Raw genomic sequence first — 20,394 nt, forward strand, 5'->3', positions numbered from 1 at the left:
CCCATATGTCGTCAACTACCAGTTTACTCGGGAGTCTCGCAAGGATCACTGCTTGGGCCATTATTGTTTTTGGTATTTATTAACGACATTGTACGCGATACCCCGGTTAACATAAAGCTGTTCGCCGTTGACTATGTACTGTACTCCACTGTAAAACATTCTGCCGATCAACTAATGATATATGACGCCTTTTAGAAAGCTTGTGCATGGTGTGAAGCCTGCAAAATGTCCATTCAGTTTAAGAAAACAGCCCTAGTTGAAATTACAAAAAGAAAAACCCTGTTACATTCGTCTATTCTGCTAATAATATGTAGCTCTCTGAAGTTACGCATACTGTTACATTTGTCTGTTCTGCTAATAATGTGTACCTCTCTGAAGTTACACAGTATGCATATCTACTTGTTTTCATTGCCAGTAACCTTAATTCGACTAAGCACATCAATCTCGTAACAAGCAATGCATCCCGTAAGCTGTACTTCCTTCGAAGAGCTCTTGATCTCTGCACCTAACGTTGGTCTGCTGGCATACGAGACAGTCATACTACCAACACTTATGTGGCATATATTTGGCACCCCTAAACAAAAACAAATATTGACCAATTCTAAAGCGTAGCAAAAAAGCTGTTCGTTTTGTTTTTAATTGTTTCGGCCGCACATCGATCGTCGAAAGCCAATCTACAAACCTTTAGCCAGAGAAATCACTACTCATGGGTAAAGTTTCTTTATCAAATAATTAAAGAGCATTATAACTTAGACACAACATAATTGAATGAATTCTCATCTGGATATGCCACTAGCCAACGACATAACCTATCAATAACGCCATTCAGTACTAGAAGTAATTGTTTGAGCTATTTCTTTTTTTTTTTTGCGAACTCTTACACAGTGGCATAACTTAACTAATCATTCTGTGCTTTGGCCAACGCTAAAATCATTTGTATCCAGTTTAGAGTTACTGCATTAGATATTTTATTGCGTTATCAGATTCAGGTGGAACCTGTGTTCTTTGACTGTTCGGGCATTTTTTTTTTCCACTATTTAATTTTGTAAAGCAAGCTACGAAGATCCCCAGAAAGGGGATTGCAGTATCCATAAATAAATACTAAGTAATTAATTGGTCAAATATGGCAACTCGGCACAATCTTCACAAGTTGAGGCGCACTGTAGCGATAACTGAACCCACCGCATTTTCCTGAGACAAGAAGGGCGGGGCGGGTGGTGAGGGGATTAAGGCTACGCGGGGTGCGATCCTATTTCGCAAAGTGAGGTAACTGACCACTTCAATTTACCTACATCACAGCCAGTTTTGTCTCGGTTGATTATACTGAGGGACTGCGCAGTTTGCAGTGGCGACACCTCCGTATAGCATGGCCAGAGCAGACTTCTTGTAACGGCTACGTTATGACGTCTTGGTGGGGACGAAATGCCACAAAGTTCTCGAGGAAACTAGGCACATAATTAGGTGCGTGTTGGAACGCGGGACTTTCCCTTCTGTGAGCTGCCAGTGTTTACAACTCCCTTACGGGATGTCTAAGCACGCGCGTTTCTTGAGAAACTACGAATATATGAACGTTACTAAATGTGATTGTATTGTTCTTCAACTGTAGGTAACACGCTCTGCTTGTAGGTGTGTCATCTTGGTTCTAGACATGGTCACATTACGTCTGTGTGTTTATTTTTCTTCCGTTTCGAACATAAACATGCCTGCAATGACGCACAGCAGAAGTAGGAAACCAGGAGCGCGCGTAGCTGTTTTTGTCAGCTGTTGTGCCCTTCTTCATGTGCCCCTGACGTAAGTATTTGCATCACCGAGAAACAAACTTCCGTCTTCTTTTTTTTTCCCTTACTTCTGTCACTGTTCATTATTTTTTTCGTGTTCTCAAGAGGTGCGTTTATATGTGGCACACAGCCGGGACCTAGTTTGCACGCGCAGAAGGACCCTGGTATTTTTAGAACATAAAAACTCATGTTACTGTTTTTTTTTTCTTTTGCTTGTAGCACGTGGGGCGTTTTGAAGTGATTAACAGTGGCTGAACGAAGAACGTGGCGGGAGCCAACGTTCCGACAAGCGTAATTGTTTTCCTCAGCGTAGAAGCTGCTGCTTGCCTGAGCAGCGTTTAAGTCCGCGAAGCTTGCTCTCCCATACCCTTGATGCGGGAGGGAAAGAAAAAAAATCTGCCACGAAGAGTAGGGTAACAGAAGTCAAAGCGTTCACGAACCAAGAAGATAAAAATGCATTTTGGTGTTTAGTTGGGATGTAGATGAGATGGGTGGGCGTAGTTATTTTTGTTCTTTCAATAAGTGTGGGTCACTAAAACACAAAGCGAAGATGTACACGCGTAAGAGTCGTTGTCAGCCCGGCGGGTATAACTTTTTCAGAATACAAAGTAACAAAAAAATGCGCTTGCGAGGTTACGAAAACAAGCTATAACAACATTTTTTTAAGGGGGTAAAAGAAACAGTTTTGTGAGAGCGTTTTTGGTTGAGAGTCAAAGGCAAATAGTAAGCGAGAGGTGGGAAAAGTGGGACGGCTGGAGGAATTGGACCGTGCAAATATTGCCGCTAGCCCCGTCTACGTAAGCTACGCAGTGGAGGAGACCGATCACAAATACCGCAACTGTACACTTAACGTCCATCGGACCCGCTGCGCTTGCTTAGTGTCTGTGGTGTTGGGCTGCTGAGCACGAACGAGGTCGCGGGATCCAATACCGGCGACGGCGGCGGCATTTCGATGGGGGGCGAAATACGAAAACACCCGTGTGCATAGATTTGGGTGCACATTAAAGAACCCCAGGTGGGCAAAATTTCTGGGAGTGCCTACTATGGCGTGCCTCATAATGAGACCGTGCTTTTGGCACCTAAAAACCCCATAATTTAATTTAATTAACTGCCATCGTAATGGACTGCTCCTAGGTTAACATAGTGCGTCACGCCTGCGTTCAGAAAGATGTTCTGCATCCACCGCCTTGGCCGTGATTGGCTGTGGTCAGCAGTCCCGTGATACCAAATAGAAATGCCAAATGCAGTAAATGCCGGAAATGTAATACAGTGGTGGATATTCACTTAGGACTCGGTAAAACTACAAATGAGGGAGTGCAGGGTGACATGCGTTGTGCCACTTCCAGAGCCAGAGAAGCTCAGCGCGAAATTAGTTTCGGAGAAAGACTCAGGAACATTGACGAAAGTAATTGGGCGGCTAAAGTGCACAAGCATCTGTACTCTAAGATCTGGACATAGCATAGAGGAAGAGGTCAAGAAAGTACAGCGTAAATAGGCAAAACGAAGTCATCACTACGATTCAGAAACAGAGACAGCGAATTGGATGCAATGGATGGAGACAAAAAAAGAGCACGGAGATTTACAAGAATGGGAAGAAAGGAATTCGAAGGACAAATCTGTTCGATAACAAAGAGGGCAGTGCCTTACTTTTTTGAGGCTCGAGCTGGTTGCCTAAGGACAAAAACGTACTCGAGAAAATATTCACAACATCATGAGGCGCGTGTCTGCTGCAGCGAAACATCCATGGACCACTCTGCACGTGCTAATGGAATGCGAAGGTATTCACCCAGCGACACCTTTAAGTAACGTACTCCTTCCCAGAAGCGCTGAGATTTAAAATGGGTGGAAGCATTAGACAGTAAGCAGTCGACATAAGGCAGATATGTTTAGAGCACTGGTGAAAAAAAAAACAAAGAAAACCTGGGGAAATATTGATAGGACCGGATTCATTACAGGCATAGCTTACGGTACAAGGTAGACGTAGAAGTTTTAACAAATAAAAAAATAATAATATGATATGGACAAAATGCTAGACTGGAAATAATAAATAGCATATGTGATTAGCACAAGCAGGCTAGGTGACTATTTGTCACCGCCCCACTTCGAAGGGGATGCTAATAAATGATCATGATCATCATAACCATTATTTGTTACCATTAGCCGTGGGTGCTAAAGACCGAAAATAGGTACAAGTAAGGTAGAAGGGTCGTGCTCGATTGCACAGGCCAACGCACCGTTTCAAACGAGACGATCATAATATTCATCCAGCGCTAATCTTGTGGACGTGTGCAAACATCAAATGGATGGTAGGACGGCTGCTGTGGTAGCTGGATTGGTAGAGCACCGCACGTGGAAAGTGGAAGATGTGTGCTCGGCTTTTACCTGCGGCAAGTTGTATTCTAGTGCATGTTGATTTCGATTTGACTTGTACGTGTATCAGTTATGCATAACATTTACTTTCGTCTACGCTTTTTTATGGCTTCATTGTCTGTTACTTCGTATTCTTTTCAGTAGCAAAAATAAAGCCCGTCAGATCGCCCTTTATTCTCTTCTTTCTTTGCTAAGAGCTTAATCACAGTGATCACGCCGCGTTATGGTTGGATGTTGAGTAGCCGCGACGAAGTGTCTTTTTTGCTTATTTGTACTCTAACAGCACATCATGCAAATAAAATTGGTATCTTTTCCTTCTTTCTTTTTTCTCTTTCTCATTTTTTCTTTGCTTGTTTGATTTGTTTTGTGTTTTGCTGTCGTGCCTGCAAGGACCGTTAACGTTGGGAGTGACAGCGTCTACGTTGAATAGGTGCAAATACGTCGTAATAAAGCGAGGTGCACTGTATACGGCCTACTTGTACCAGTGGCTTCATGTTACAGCTACGAGCGAACACTCAGTGGTTTTCGTAGTCACGCTGCGATTACCAGTGCGTTCTGCCCACAACTCTCATCACGGTGAACTGAGGTGGGTACCTTTAGAACCGATATTGTTCTTACAAAGGCTGTTCTCGCAAAAGCTTCTTCGCCATTGCTGGAAGAGATGGACATATTTGTCCGCACGGAAACATTAGTCCGATCCCCCAGAGAATAGTGGCAGGCGCTCTTCCAAATTTATCACAAATTTCGTGCAGCACTAGCAGTGTCACCAATGCGTGGTATATACGTTCTAGAATGCTTGCTATGTGTGGAACTTTCTGCAGCACTGTCCTTAAAGCGAACTGCCTTTACGGTTGAGTTGCGAGCATTCTGCAGTTGCACTATGTGCCAATCACTTTGACCGGGAACCGGAGTTTAGAAATACACAAAGAAGAAAGTGTTTTTCCTCGCCTTTCGTCTAACGACAACGCAGACAGAAAAGATTCCGACGCCGCAAGTAACACCCCATTCATCACTTACTCGCTCTCAATACCCAGCAGGGACGCCAGTCAAGCAGTTCGTTTCGTTTCCTTGCCATCGGACCCAAGGCCCAGCGTCGACTAACACACGGGCATTCCAAGCACTGTGGAACCTTCTTTTTTATTTGTTACTGTTGTCAAGTTAACTCTGTGTAGTGGTTCACTTCATAAGAGATCACCGGCTGGACGTCGCAGTAGTTTTGGTTAGCGGAAGACCGCGTGAGGCCAGAGCCGAGAGGTTTGTCCAACGCGAAAGCTGTCCCCAAGGATAACGCACACCTTTAGGGCGATAACCCTGACAGCGATTACCCGAAGAAACGGCACGAAGACCTAGCGGACCGTCCAAGCGAGCTCTCGCACCCTCTAATCGCTATTCGCTCAGAATTCCCTGAAGTTGCATTATTGATTATTTTTTATGCGGATTGCCCGACCAAGCCACTGTCAAGCGGCGTGGAAATATACGCAACGGGGGCTTTCCTGGACACCATCACCATCGCTCATCTCGCGCTTCTCCGAACCGCGCAACAGACATCGACTTGCCGAGATCTCAACGTTAAGTAGTTCTCGTTTCTTTTTTATTTTTTTTTATTTTTTTTTTTACTTTTGCTCAGCCGGCTCACTTGTCTGACCGCCCCCGACTGCCGCTCCATCATGTCGGCTTGGGAATAAATGGGGCTCGCTTACTGTCGGTACATCCATTGCGGCTTGTGTCCCGCATCACAGTTTCATACAAAGGTTTCCTGCTGCGCTGTTCTTGTTTTGCAGCACCTATTAATATTATTATTATTATTATTATTATCATTATTATTATTACAACTGTATAAAAGTTCTGCAGTGGTTCCTGGGCGGTGTAATAAACATTTAATTGATTGAGTGTTATTATTATTAGTATGGTTAGGCGATAGAATTGATATGAACACACTAGGCAAATTTTCGCCGTCGCCGTGATGTTCGGTATAAAGTCCGAGTAAGCTCATATCACGCGTTGTTACTGTGGGTTTGAGAGAAAGCGTATGAGGGTGAGCCGAGAACGATGGTGCCTTAATGCGCGCGGTCTACGTACGCGCTCGATGTTGAAAGTCACGTGATAAAGCGCGTGCTAGGAGAGACAGGTGAGCGCGCGTCTCCTTCTCCAGATCAGCCGCCATGGCTGAGCATGGCGCCGCACTGTGACCCAGCGCGTGTGAGGCTCACGCCAGGTATCTTGTAGGCAATCTGGGGTGGGTGCGAAGATTAAGGCAAGCCAAGGTGGCTCGTGGCTTTATGCGCGCTGTGTTCCTGCATGCCTATTGTTGGAGGGAACGTAATCTCATGGTTACGGGGCCCGGTGAAGTGAGAGGTAACGCGATGCAATTGATCACGCCAGGGTTGTGACAGGGAGTGTTCGCGATTATCGAGTGAGCTATGTTCATGTTTTACTGCGCGCGCGTGACACCATGCTTCTTAATATTATTGTTAAGCGAATGTCTACGGCAGTTTACTCGCTCGGTAAGATAACGTACGTGGTACCGCTTACGTACGGGGGCCGTTCAGCGCCTTTTAACGGCGCGAAGCGGCTAGATCAGCAAGATGTTGCTGATCTCTTGCTGTTCAATCTTGTTGTTGGTGATATTGTCGCTCCGGACAGTTAAAAGGCGATGACAGCCCTGCCACTCGACCGCCGCGCGGTACTGTTAAAGAATCGGTCCCATGTGTCTTATTACTTCGTGTAGTTAACTAATACTTTGATATCACCTAAATGATTCGTCTATCGAGTGAAACTGCTACTTTTATTTTTTATTACTCTTGAGCATAAGCGAACATCGTTTTCTACACTCGCGCCTCAACAGTTCTTCAAGTGGGAATAATAATCTCACATTGGGGTCTATCACGCAGTTAACAAACTTTTTATTTCTACAGTTACTTATTCTCACTGTTATCGACAAGTTATTGCTGCATTACTATTACTATTTGTTTGTGGTTTTTATGTTGCCATGCGAAAAGTGTTTCTGTTTCTATATTGTACTCCGGGGAGCTGGGAACTAGTCAAGCTGACTTGTCAGCTTTTTTTCCTGCACTCCCTCACTTCATGAGTGCAATAAAGATTATTATTATTATTATTATTATTATTATTATTATTATTATTACATCCGTTACTTAGCTTCAGACGTAGTCGTACCGACGTGCGTTTTCTATATAAATATTTCCACACTATTATTACACATTCGCACATTCCGATCTATTAGGCTCTGTTTCACTGCGGGTTCCGCACAAAGCTAGCAGGGAACATAAGCCCTTCCACGCTCCTGCCTCGTTCAGCAGACGCTCGCGTCTACAGAAAATGTGAAGTGTATACAGCAGCAATTTTCTCCCTCTTGATATCTTTGTAAACACGATCTCTTCTCTCTCTTTCGAGCTTCGTGTTTCCTCGTGGGACGTCATTCTAACTGTGCTCCTCTCATTTCAGCTTATGGTTTATGTGTCGTTTTGTGCATGTCACCTCATCGAATCTACACTTGTAGCCATGAAGTTTTCGGTATATGAAACCCCAGAATTGAATTAGCCATGCAGTAGTGTTCAATCAGAGCTATTTATTGTGACCTATTGTGCATGAAAGTTCTATGTGTCTCAATTTTGTGTTATTGCTCAATTTCGCTCACTATGCACCTGTTTATTCTGTTCGTTTCTTTCCATTTCATTTTTCATCGCGTAAATTTTCGTCTTAATTTTTTTACCTTTGTCATTTGCTTCTCTGTGCTCCAGTATTCACATTTCCAGTTGTTCCTGGGCACATCAAGTGTAGCGTGATTGATTCACTGGTTATTATATAGTACCGTAATCAGCGGCTGTATATTGAGATCTTGTGGCAAGTGCTCCAGTACAAAGACGTAAAGATTTTTCGTGGACACTATGATAAGCAGTAAATATTATTATCAGCAACCCGCCGTGCTAGGACTGTAGCTTTGGCGTCGTCATGCCAAGCCCGGCGATGCGGGACCAAATCCCAGCCAATGCGATCGCATTTCGACGGGGGCGAAACGCAAAAAACACCCGTGTAACGTGCATTAGGTGCACGCTAAAGAAACCCAGATGGCCGAAATTATTGCTGAGTCCCCTACTACGGCGTGCCACCTAATCAGATCGTAGTTCTATCACGTAAAACTTCAAAATTAAATTTTTAAATAAGGAATGATTATTAGCGCTAGTACTACAACTGCTTTGAGAATTTGTCACGAGGGGAAATGTAAAAACATTATGCAGATCCTACGCACCGTGGGAATCGATGTGCGCAAGGCTTTCTGTGACGGCTGCTTTGATTGACGATAATTAGCGGCGATATTGACTGCGAAAGTTTATTTGCTTCAACGTTTAGTCCAATGCGAGAATGGGGAGGTAATGTTAAACTTTACCTTACATGTACCACTGCTGTTTGTCTGCGTAGCACTCAGAACACACAGGGAGAGGTGGTCACTTGAGGCGTTGTTGTGCGCCATATTTCATAATCTCTCAGAGGGTTGAGCATTGTCATTGCCTAACACGGCACATCGTGTAGCGGCAGAAGTATTAAACTTGAATTGGATTATGGGACTGTACGTGCCAAAACCACAACCGGATTATGAGGCAGGCCGTAGTGGTGGACTCCGGATTAATTTTGACGTTGTGATGTTGTTTAACGTGTCCCAAAAGCTAATTGCACGTACGCTTTCTATTTCGCCTCCGTTGAAATGCGGCTGTCGCGGTCGGATCAAATCGGCGACTTCTAGCAATGCCATAGCCGGAAGGCTATCACGGCGGGCACAGAAGTGTTGATTTGACGGTCGACCGCTTCCGTTGTGTGGCCTGGACCCTGCCGTGCGCTTTAAATAATGCGGCTCTGCTTCTGCACGCCTTGCGCAATTTGTCCACTTGACATATTTGCATGGTGTTTATTTTTCAGAAATAGCAGGAACGTACTGCACCACACCTTCAACTTAACATCACCCACTTTTGCACGCAGCCGCTGTCGTATAGTAGTAAGGTTTCCTTACCTTCTCACGTCACCTCCCCCGCCCTCCGCCCTTGTATGGAAGCTGTCTCTTCTCCTCCCTCCTTTCTACAGTTCTATTTACGTTCCCCGTGGACTCGCACATTAGTAGAAAGGGAAGCGCTGCAGTTTCAGCAATGTTTTTGAGGGGGGTCGCGGATAATTACAGCTGTCAAGAGGCTAAAGTGGCGACGCCCAAAGTGCTCCAGAGGGCATTGTGCACATTCGACGCGTTGGGGTGCAAACGAGTTTCTCGCGTGGCATTTTCTATCCGACATGCTCCTGTCATCCATACACACTCTCTGAACCATCCCTCGAGGTGGTGTGCCAGGCAGTAGCAGCCATCAGCAGCAGCCACAGCAGTGTAAAAGTAGAAGGAAGAGGCAAAGAAAGCTTCGCTTCAAGTCATTCAAAAGGAATGTATAAAGCTCTACCAAACACACGTAAGCTATGGTGCCAGAGACGCTCCAGCGTGCAACCTCGGAAGGGATTCTTCATGTGCCGTAATAAACTTACGGGAAAGGAAGCAGACTGAGATTGCGGGAGGGGCTTTACAATACTAGTATACCATCTTAGCTTATTTTTTTACGGCTTGATAGAGGAAGCGAGAATCAGAAGAAAGGCAGACTGGTGTCATAGACAAAGCAGGTGATCGAGCCGATTGGTCTACCACGTGGGTCAAGCGAACGCAACTACGTCGGCGTACCCACTTTACCTTGATTCTCAGGTGTGAGTCAGGATTTGTTGGTACATTTGTAGCGCAATTGCTCAAATTGTACGGGACGTTGAAGGCTGCACAGGGATCTTTCCTTGACGTGGCTGCTGCTTCACTGGGAATGCCACTTACTGGCTACTTCAGAGATTCAGTTCAAGAGCGTGATTACTAAGAGGCGTTCAGTTCTGCTAAATGAGTGTTCAAACTGCGGTACAAATACTCCATAAGCGGCATGCTGGTGCATGATTGAATCAAGTTAATGTAGAAGAGCAGGAAGAAGCACGTTAGTTCCGTTTCTTCGAAGAAAATCGAAGCAAAGATATATGCCGTAAACTCTGATGCTGCCTCACTGGAAGAAAGAGATATCCAAAACAGGAAGAAAAACAATTCTGCATACACCGCCGAGGGTCATAGTGACTGTAAGCTAATAGGCCGAGTGAACAAACGAACAAACAAGCGAGCGAACTAACGAACGAGCGAGCCAGCGAGTGAACGAACCATGCTTTTCCTTACCGAGTCCCACCCTCCTTTCACCGCGAAAACGGGCAAATGAGCCAAGTAAATCTATTCGTTTTAAAAAATATCACCATTAAAAGCTGTCGAAGTGGGGCAAGTGGGTAATGGTCGATTGGAAGCAGTGTGCAAAAGCGCGAGATAGAATAAACTTTAATGTCCAACGGATTAGGTGATCTACCCACCCCCCGACACGCAGGGCAGGGGGCGAGTGCCGCCGCCTCAGATGCAGGCTGGGAGGTCTTGGGTCCCAGGAGCCTCTTCAGCCAGTTGGACGAGCCGGAGCTGGAGCTCAGAGTCCGAGCTGCGCAGCAGGGTCTCCCAGGCGTCTCTACTATCTATTTTGTGTATTCCCCCGGGAGAGTACGGACATTCCCATATTATGTGGTCGAGGGTCCCTCTCGCCCCACAAAGATTACATTTATCGCTCCTGGCCTCGGGGAACATGTGGTTCGCCATAACCGGGTGCGGATATGTATAAGTTTGTAGTCGTCTCCACGCGACTGCTTGTGTGTTGTTTAATTTTGGGTCTGGCGGGGATACCAGTCTACGAGCCAATCTATAATGCTGCGTGATCTCCCCATATTTTAGCATGCGCTCTCCGCTCCCTCGGTCATCGAGGGGCCCCGTAGCGGCTCGGCGGTAGAGATCTCGAGCCAGCTCGTGGGCCGCCTCGTTGCCGGGGACGGCTTCGTGCGCCGGAGTCCAAATTATTTGAATTTTTCTATCTAGCTTTCTCTGGCCTAGGATTCTGGCCGCTAAGGGCGAGATCCTTCCCTTGCTAAAATTTTGTATGGCAGTTTTGCTGTCACTGATCACAAATTTCGCGTCCGTTCCAGCGCAAGCTAATGCGATCGCAATTTCCTCGGCAACTTCTATGTTGCGCCCGCGCAGAGTGACAGCGGTCACGGGAGTACCCCGGCCGCTGACGGCCGTTGCCACCGTAAAACTGCCGCTACCTCCCGCCGCGTCTACATAGGCCACCTCATGTTCCGAGATATTACCGAATCTAATTTTTAATGCTTCGGCTCGTTTATGCCTCCTGTCTTTGCTATGTTCCGGGTGCATGTTTTTTGGCAGGGGGGGGATAATCAGATTTTTTCTAACTTCCCTATCTACTTCCACCTTTTGGGTGGGGCCTCTGTCCGGATTTATTCCAACTTTGGCCAATATGGCTCTTCCTGTCCTCGTGGTGCTAAGTCTCTCAATTTGAGAGGTTCGCACCGCTTCCGCCAGCTCTGCCCATGTGTTGTGCACTCCTAGAGCCATCAGTCTCTCTGTTGATGTACACATGGGCAGTCCCAGCGCTCGTTTTACGCACTTTCTCATTAGAGAATCAGTCTTTTCTCTTTCCACCACTTTCAAATCGAGATATGGCGTTGCATAGCTCACCCGGCTCAATATGTACGCCTGTATTAGTTTAATTAAATTTTTCTCCTTTAACCCTCGGCCTTTGCTGGCCACCCGCCTAATTAGGCTCAGGGTCTGTATTGCGTGATTCTGCAGCCTCTTGACGGTCTCGCCATTGTGGCCGTGTGACTGGAGAATCAGGCCCAAGATTCTAATTTGCTCGACTATTGGTACCTCTTTACCCGCCACATTAATTTTGATCTCCGATGGTGCCTTGCACCTTAAGTGTTTCGGATTGTATATGAACAATTCTGATTTCTGCGGCGAGCATGCTAGGCCTCTCTCGGCCGCGTAATCGACTATGATGTCGGTGGCGGCCTGGAGCAGGCTTTCGACGGCTGAATCACTTCCCCGGTTGACCCAGAGGGTGATATCATCCGCATATATACTAAATTTTAATCCCTCGAGCTTTGCCAATTGCTCGGGGAGTTCTCTCATAGCCACGTTGAAGAGTAGGGGAGACAGCACTGATCCTTGGGGCGTACCCTTACTCCCTAGCTCAATTGTGGGGGATACCAGCGTTTGGAACTTCATGCAAGCAGTTCTTCCCGTCAGAAAGTCCCTGATGTATCGATATGTCCTGGTACCTACATTAATCTTGTTCAGCCCTTGCAGGACCACCTCATGCTTTACGTTGTCAAAAGCCTTCGTGAGGTCCAGTCCCAGAATTGCTTTTGCATCTTTAGACCTTGAGTCTATTATATCATGTTTGATTTGGAGCATGACGTCCTGCGTACACAAGTGAGGTCGGAACCCGACCATCTCATGTGGCCACAGATCGCCCTGCTCCATAAAGCCCATCAGTCTGGTCTGGACGACGTGCTCCATCAATTTCCCCACGCATGAAGTTAAGGAAATTGGCCGTAAGTTTTCCAATTGCGGAGGCTTCCCGGGTTTTGGTATTAAAATGATGCTTGCCGTCTTCCACTGTTGTGGGAGCTCGCCTTTTTCCCAACATTCCTGCATGTACGTCGTTAGATAACTAATGGAATCATCGTCCAAGTTCCTGAGCATTTTGTTCGTTACCCCGTCAGGGCCCGGAGCCGACTTCGTTCGGAGTCTTACAATCTCTGCTCGCACTTCCGCTTCTGTGATGGGGGCGTCCAACGCCTCGTTAAGGCTGTTTCACATGCTGCGACTGCAACGACGAAAATCGGTGCTGTCGCACGCGTCGCAAGGCGATTTTTAGAGGGCTCATTTCACATGATTGCGATTTTAACAATGCGACTGGTGCGACGCCCAGGGTTGCTGACTGCCAGGTTTCGTGGCACACGCTGCATAATTCTTTTATTGTAGTGAATAAAACGTTGACACTATAATATTATTGACTTTTCTTGACAAGAAGCAAATAATATGTACGTTTACTAATTTAAAAACGTTAGTTAAGATTTGTCTTGGAATTCGCGACGGCGGTTTCTGTAGTTCAGTGCGACATCGCGCACGTAAACAGCTGTTCGCAGGTGGTTCAGCGCTGTGTGTTGTCTTATCTACCTTCTATGACCGTTTCGTTCTGCCTGCGCTACAACAATCTACAAGATGACCTATCGACAAGTTCATATAGCTACCCTCACCGCTTATGCAGTATTCGGAATTCGGCTGCCACGAAGTTCTCGTGTCAGCCCAACAAGATCCTCGCGCTACCCGTGCTCGGCGTCAGCTCCTGGAGAAATGATGCGTGTATATTGCCCGTAATTGCGCTTATGTGGTGCCTGATCCTAGCCATATTCTTGCGCCAAAAGCAACAAGAAGCACCAACCCGAAAGCCCGCGTGTGCCCCTGAACGAAGCCTCAAATGATCTGTGTGATTACTGGACGTGGAATGAAAATTGTGTTGTGAAATTCAACCTTAGCGCTAGCCTGGTTCATCCATCGCCGTGCTTGCGCTGCGAATATATATATGGGAGCCCTCTCTAAACATTTCTAAAGGCGCAAAAGCCGACGCATCAAATGTTTCGAGCAGTTACCGTCACTTTTGTAGAAACCTGTACGTTGTAACACAGCATTATAAAAGACACGCTTCTCGTCCACTTTGTGTCTCGCGCTGGTAGTATACTCGGAACTTCTAACAAGAAGACCATATCAATACGCGCTATTCTCATGCAGGATCCTAGGCCGACGGTAGGCGCACTTGCCGTAGAATTTTTCGGCTTTCTGCTCAGCCTCGCACGCCGCTCACGGTTAGCCTGTCTTGTGGAAATAAATATTATTATTATATTATTAATGTTATAAAACATTATAGTTCCTTCGCAGTAATTTATAGCAATCATCCAGATTTCTTAAGCTAGTCTGCCTGCTTGCACTTCCTGCAATTCAATGTTCAGAGCTGGAAAAACTGATTCCTTTTCTTGCTGTCGAAAGGCTGATTCAATGTCGATAGCAAGCTATAATTATTCATTTCGAGAGTGTTAAGCAATTACTATATCTCTAAGCTTATCAATGCGTTTTTGTTCCACGAACACAATTAAGTTTTCTCTCTCCCTCTCATTGACAGCCATGGAATGAAACTGTTCACTTTCATAAGTATCAGGATGCAAACATTCTAGAGTTTGTCCTGAGCATTTGTCGGTATCCTATAGTGTGCATGTTTGTATCAAGTTCTGGTGTTACAATCGCAGTGATCTACACATATTGTTATATTGCAACAAACAAATTTATTTAACCTTGTTTTCAAATCTGCAATGTGGCCATGCAGTAACGACCACATTAATAAGCAAAAAAAAAACTGCAGATGCAGTGTACGTGTTGGAATCTATGCGAAGTGAAGTTTTTGTCAAGTGGTCAATTAAATGCTGTTAAAGTAACTGCAATATATACAATTTGTCTTATTTTCAACATCCAACATGTCATCTTTTGCAAGGTTTGCTATGCACCGCATAGGTCACAACCTTAATGTCATGTAATCTTTATGCATTACACTGTTCACAAACCATACCGAAATGCAAACGGCAGTTAAAGTACATGCACGCTGCGAGACATCAACACAGTGACGTTTGTTGAGCAAGGAATGGTGTGAGGTGTATGCAGATGAATGAATGACGTGCTTATGTACTTATTTATTTATATACCTCGCAGGCTGCAAGGTTGGAGTATTATGCAAGGGGGAATAAAAAGTTGTTACAAAAGGAAGAAGGGCACAACATTAAGACAAAAAACAGCAATAAGAGCAGTACCAATACATTGCACCAACTAGCCCAAAGTGTTTTACTGGCACAACATTATACAATACTTAACAATCAATAACAGAAAAAGTTACTGCCCATGCACCCTGTACAGACGGTAAACCAGCGAAGCTGAAATGTGCGGCTCCGGTGTTTATCACTGGGTTAATTCCAATTGTTTATTCAGGTCTTTCTATATTATTGGTTATGTCTGTGTTTCTTAATGAGGTTATGCACATGTTTGGCGTGGGTTTATCACATTGTTTATTTGGAATGCCACACATTGCACTTTGCAAGATCACCATCATGGAAAGTGCAATGAGTGGTTCATTGTGTTAATCCAGTGGGCCCATCAAAGTCTTTCTGAATTATGTTACGCACTTGTGTATTGTAATGCGTTAATCATAATGTTTATGACTCAGTTATGCACTGTAGTTACCAAGTGACACACCGGGGCTGCACATTTCATTTAATTAAATACAGGGACACATTTTCGAACCTATTGCGAAGTCGGAGAGAGACTGCTGCACGCGCGCTCTGCTGCTAGAGAGAAACGACGTCACTATCGGTCTAGCCAATGGCCCACCACACCTTTGCTGCGAGATAATAATGACATCATGATCTTGTCTTAACCCCATCCCCCTCTGTGTCCCTTCCCTGCAATAATACGCAGATAAATGTATGTTTGAAATGCATAAGCATTTCTATGTCTACCCAACATGAAATTTCTCTGTCCATCATGCAAGGCGAATGCAATGGCTCACACCCCCTTAAACAATGGCTCATACCCCTACAGTAGGGTTTTTGGGATCGGACCACGAGTGTTTCGCCTAGGCATATACAGCTTCACTGTAAAAAGAATGAACACCTTTCTGCTAGAGACCAAGACAATCATGAGGTATATAAACAAATGAAAGTTTATTGAACATGCCGAGTAAATGCTGGTTGACAAGCAATAAATCGAATTTACACAAAAAGCAGAAGCAAGATCTGATGTGTGTCCATACTGATCCCAACAGGAAACGCATCCATCTCTGAAAGTGTACCAGCGGCCATGCTGACACAAGATTGTCCCAGTGTTTTTGCATCTACAGCTTCCATGATTTCTCTGGGCAGCCGATCTCCACAGAATGCTAGCTTCTTCCTCCACAATGCACTCTCCACATCTGAGCGTGCATTGTAGAGGAAGAAGCTAGCATTCCGTGCAGATCGGCTGCCTAGAGAAATTACGGAAGCTGTAGATCTAAAAATGCTGGGTTAATCTTGTCAGCACGGCCTCCGTTAGAAATGGATGCATTTCCTGTCGGGAAACGCACATGAATTTTTGCTTCTCCTTTTCGTGTATGTTCAGTCTATTGCTTGTCAGCGAGCATTTACTCGGTGTGTACATTAAACTTTTGGTTGTTAGATCATCTCGGTTTTCTTGTTCGTCCTATGTGTTCTCTGGTGCCATTTGCAGCCAGGCTATTCATATTTTTTTTAGACTGCAACAAGTCACTTTAATGGCCCTCATGATACCTTATAAAATCTTTTATTTGGCCAATGTAGCAAGACTGTACAGTGTGAAGCAGTAAGAACAGGGTACGTTAACTTCTAATTAAAAGGTTTATTGTGAAAATGCAGTGATCTATAAAGGTTACCATAAAGTAGTACAGCAATAAAACCTGATAAAGACTAGTGCTTGATGAAACCAAACATAAAAGCCGGAAAGGGAGAAAATACATATAGATATACAAGTCCAGGGAAAAAAAAACATTGTGATCACCAAGTGTGCATGTGGCTACCTTCCAGGAAACTCATTTTTTTCCCAATGGCATGGAATTGGAAGAATGTGCTTGCATCAGCAAGCTGTCAGTCTGTCTATTGGAATAACAACAGTGTTTCTTGAAAGGTGCTGGCATGCAGGATTGGCAATTGTAATAATTTTTTTCTGCACTTGGAATTTTTCTCTATTTTCTTTCTGTAGCATTTTTATTTATGTTTGGCTGCATCAAGCACCAATCTTTATCTATCCTTCAAAGATGTATTTCTTTTTCTGGGGAAATCTGTTGCGCTTTAGTTAATAATGAATACACACAAACTCATCTAGTTTTCAGTTATTATGTCGGGCTTATAAGCCCGCTTGTGTCCTGGAATATCTGCATGGCTATGTATCCTGTAATTTAATTTCTGGCCATGTGCTTGCAAGTCGCGTGTCAATCTCCTGATTTTCCTGACAATATTGTATGATGTGCAGGCCCAGACAGTTTCTGGTGAATCCATGCAGGGTGTTGTACAGGGTGTAATCTGCACTACAAGTGCTGCTTTGAATGCTTTCATTTCAGTTTTTATAGGTGTAGGATGACCTGGAGTGGTACTCACTTATATGGGGTTTAGTTTTATGTAGTGTCATACTACTGTTACACTGCTATTGCCAGATCAGTGTACTATATGTGCCTTATGTTTGCTTGCATCTTCATGATTAGCAACCTCCTCTGTGTGTTTGGCAGTTGCATATAGTCTCCTGGCCTAATTTTTTGCCCCCATATTTCACGATATGGGCCAGTTGTGTTTCAAGTTCAGGTACTCCCGAGGTTGTGTTTCTGAAGGGAGGGGTAGTCATCTTTGCATCTCATATGCTAGTTGGCATAGTATGTTGGGACGAGGTTCTGAGCTCTTGAGACAAAAAATTTTGCTGCAGGCTGCAACTCTACTCTGTCTAGGTGCTTGTTCGTCAGCTCTTTCTCATAGAGGTCTTCAAGCATGGTAAAGTTGGAAAGACCTATTATTACTACCTGATGCCTGTATTCGATCAGTTGTCTTTTTTGTGTGCTGCTGGTAATTCATACCGTACTATACCTTGGACACAAGCACAGCATCTGCAATTTTCTATAGTATCCACTTGTCCACCCCCATTATTTCGAGATTATTCTTTTCACCAGGTGTGGAAGTTGCGTCCAGGCATTGCATAATTGTTTCACCCACGTGCTGGCTCTGCCGTCATGGGCTTACACTAGCTGAGGATTTGTAGATGTTCACTTGCAGGCATATTTGTCCAGCTATGTGGATCACAATGTGTAATCTGGGGCAGTTCTTGATTCTAGTCTTTTTTTTTTCCGCCGTCGATATGAGCTGACTTATCAGAAAGCGAGAGGCCAGACTGGCCAAGAAAGTCTGCAGTGTTGTTGAGGGCTTGTTGCATCATTCTTGATTTCTGTATAAGATAGCTTTCCCACAGACTGTAATACACCATAGGCTGTAGTGTTTCTTGTAGTATGCCCGCGTTGTTGGTGTGTGTGGGCCAAATGTACCTCCAACTCTCACCTGGAATTTTCTGTCTTTCAGAAATTTACTGTATAAGTGCTCTACCAGAAATGTTTTTGCTCATCATTCTTCTTATTAGAGTAGCATGAGGTACTGCTGTTAAAAGCCTCTTCACTCTCTTCATTCCTTCATAAGCGGTATTACACAATGTCCTGCAATAAAGTTTCTGCTGCTTATGGCCCACTCATATCTGCCAGAAGGGACAACTCTTGAAAAAGGTTTTCTTTGTGCTATGTGTGCGACGTAGCATGAGCATTCATGCCTTGACATTTATACATCTGTAGAACCAGCTTCCTACTTGCTATACCTGATCATGCTTATTTGTGCGGTGCTGTTGAACAATACATATTGATCCAATGAATATTTACACACTCGAATTATCACGACAGATGGTTGTTTTACAATTCTGCCCTTTGCTTTCTATTGGTGCATAAGCATGCCCCCCTATGCAATAGTATTTTGAAGTGTAAGGGTTCAGTGAAAGGTGATGAACTAAATCTAAGTGCAAGAGCTTTTTTTTTTTTCACCTATGACTCCCATCAAAATGCGACTTCCATGGCTGGCAAATCAACCCCTCGCCTTGTGCTAGCAGCAGAATGCTATAGCCACAGTGGCAGGTGAACAAATTGAAGAACGATATGTCTGTCTATAATTTTTTTTCTTGCCTGTATGTAAGTAAAGTTTGGAATAAGTTTGTCACTGCAAACAAGCCCAGTTTGTGGTCTTTTATTGAATAAACCACATATTGTGTATAGTTGAAATGCAGAAATTTCTAAAATCCTCGGGTTTCGGTGGGGGCGAAATGCGAAAACACCCGTGTACTTAGATTTAGGTGCACGTTAAAGAACCCCAGGTGGTCGAAATTTCCGGAGTCCTCCACTACGGCGTGCCTCATAATCAGAAAGTGGTTTTGGCACGTAAAACCCCATAATTTAATTTTTTTTTTTAATCCTCGGGTGATATATGTTCTTGCAAGTAGCATGGTATTTCATTACCTATAAAGATAGTAATCGCAACGGATATCGTTACATGGTTTTACACACTAATATATGTGATCACAAACTTATTAGAAACTTACTAGAAACACGCAAGGCATGAATGTTTCTGCACACTTGATCAGCTGTGAACGTGCAAGAACTGCTTCTACTGGCTGACTTCACTGCACAGTTTTCATTTACTTTTCTTCAGCGTGTCGTTTTATACTGTTTTATCCCCACAAGAACAGGCTGTTTGCCTGGTTTTCGCATTGTTGCACGAGTTCTACATGATTGTGCAGGAGGGTACGTTGTCACTGTGCCACTATAGCAAGCAATTTACTTAATCTACTAGCTGTACAGTTAATTACGTTGCTGAGCAAGTGTTCATACAGATGCAGTAAGGATACAAAGTCCGCAACATAGTCAATGTTTATTGGTTTCTGTGCAAGGAAAAAAAATTCTCCAGAGAAGAGGTGCAACTTAACGCGCATGCCATATTTTATTCAAGCCACGGATTTAATGCTATCGTAGCAAATTCATTACGACAGCTTACACTTTTGCTCTGTCAAATTTAATAAGAGGCAAGATAAGCTTTCAAGATGCATCGGGAAATTCATGCTTGAAAACCGACAAGAAAATGCAACTGAAGGGTACCGCGTTCAGCGCAACGTTGAAACTTCGGGTACTTTGCTGTCTTGTCATTTGCCCTTGCCGAGGTTGAAATAATTCAAGCTGCTCCGTAAGCGCGATTTTTGCATGCTACTCAACAAAAGAAAATTGTGACGACCTCGTCGTCTGCTGGGGATCGAACACCTCCTAGCACTGACAACTCACAAAGGCGTACGAAGCAAACGTGAAAATGCACTTTATTTGCTGCGTACCGTGTCGACAAATGTACATAAATGGGAGAATCGAATATGCGGTACAAGTTTTTTATTCTCCCTTCGCGTACGTACCGAATTCGACAATCCACGTCTCCGCGCATTGCACTTGTATTGCCAGACGCCATTTTCCAAAACAAACCGGCGAAATAGCTCCGTTGACAGCTCTCCGCGCAATTTCGAAGGAAAATCGCAGCGATCGGTGCGACGGTGCGACTGTGCGACCAACCGGTTGGTCGCAGCCGAAAATCGGGGGGTCGGCACTGCGAC

General features: G+C 44.6%; 1 protein-coding gene across 2 annotated transcripts in view; it reads left to right on the forward strand.

Moving 5' to 3' along the window:
• The window catches only part of LOC126544174 (putative diacyglycerol O-acyltransferase Mb3761c), a 560,147-nt gene that overhangs the window by 355,788 nt on the left and 183,965 nt on the right, over positions 1–20,394 (forward strand). The gene's annotated exons all lie outside the window — the stretch shown is intronic.

This window comes from Dermacentor andersoni, chromosome 10 (assembly GCF_023375885.2).
Source record: "Dermacentor andersoni chromosome 10, qqDerAnde1_hic_scaffold, whole genome shotgun sequence".
Lineage (NCBI taxonomy): Eukaryota > Metazoa > Arthropoda > Arachnida > Ixodida > Ixodidae > Dermacentor > Dermacentor andersoni.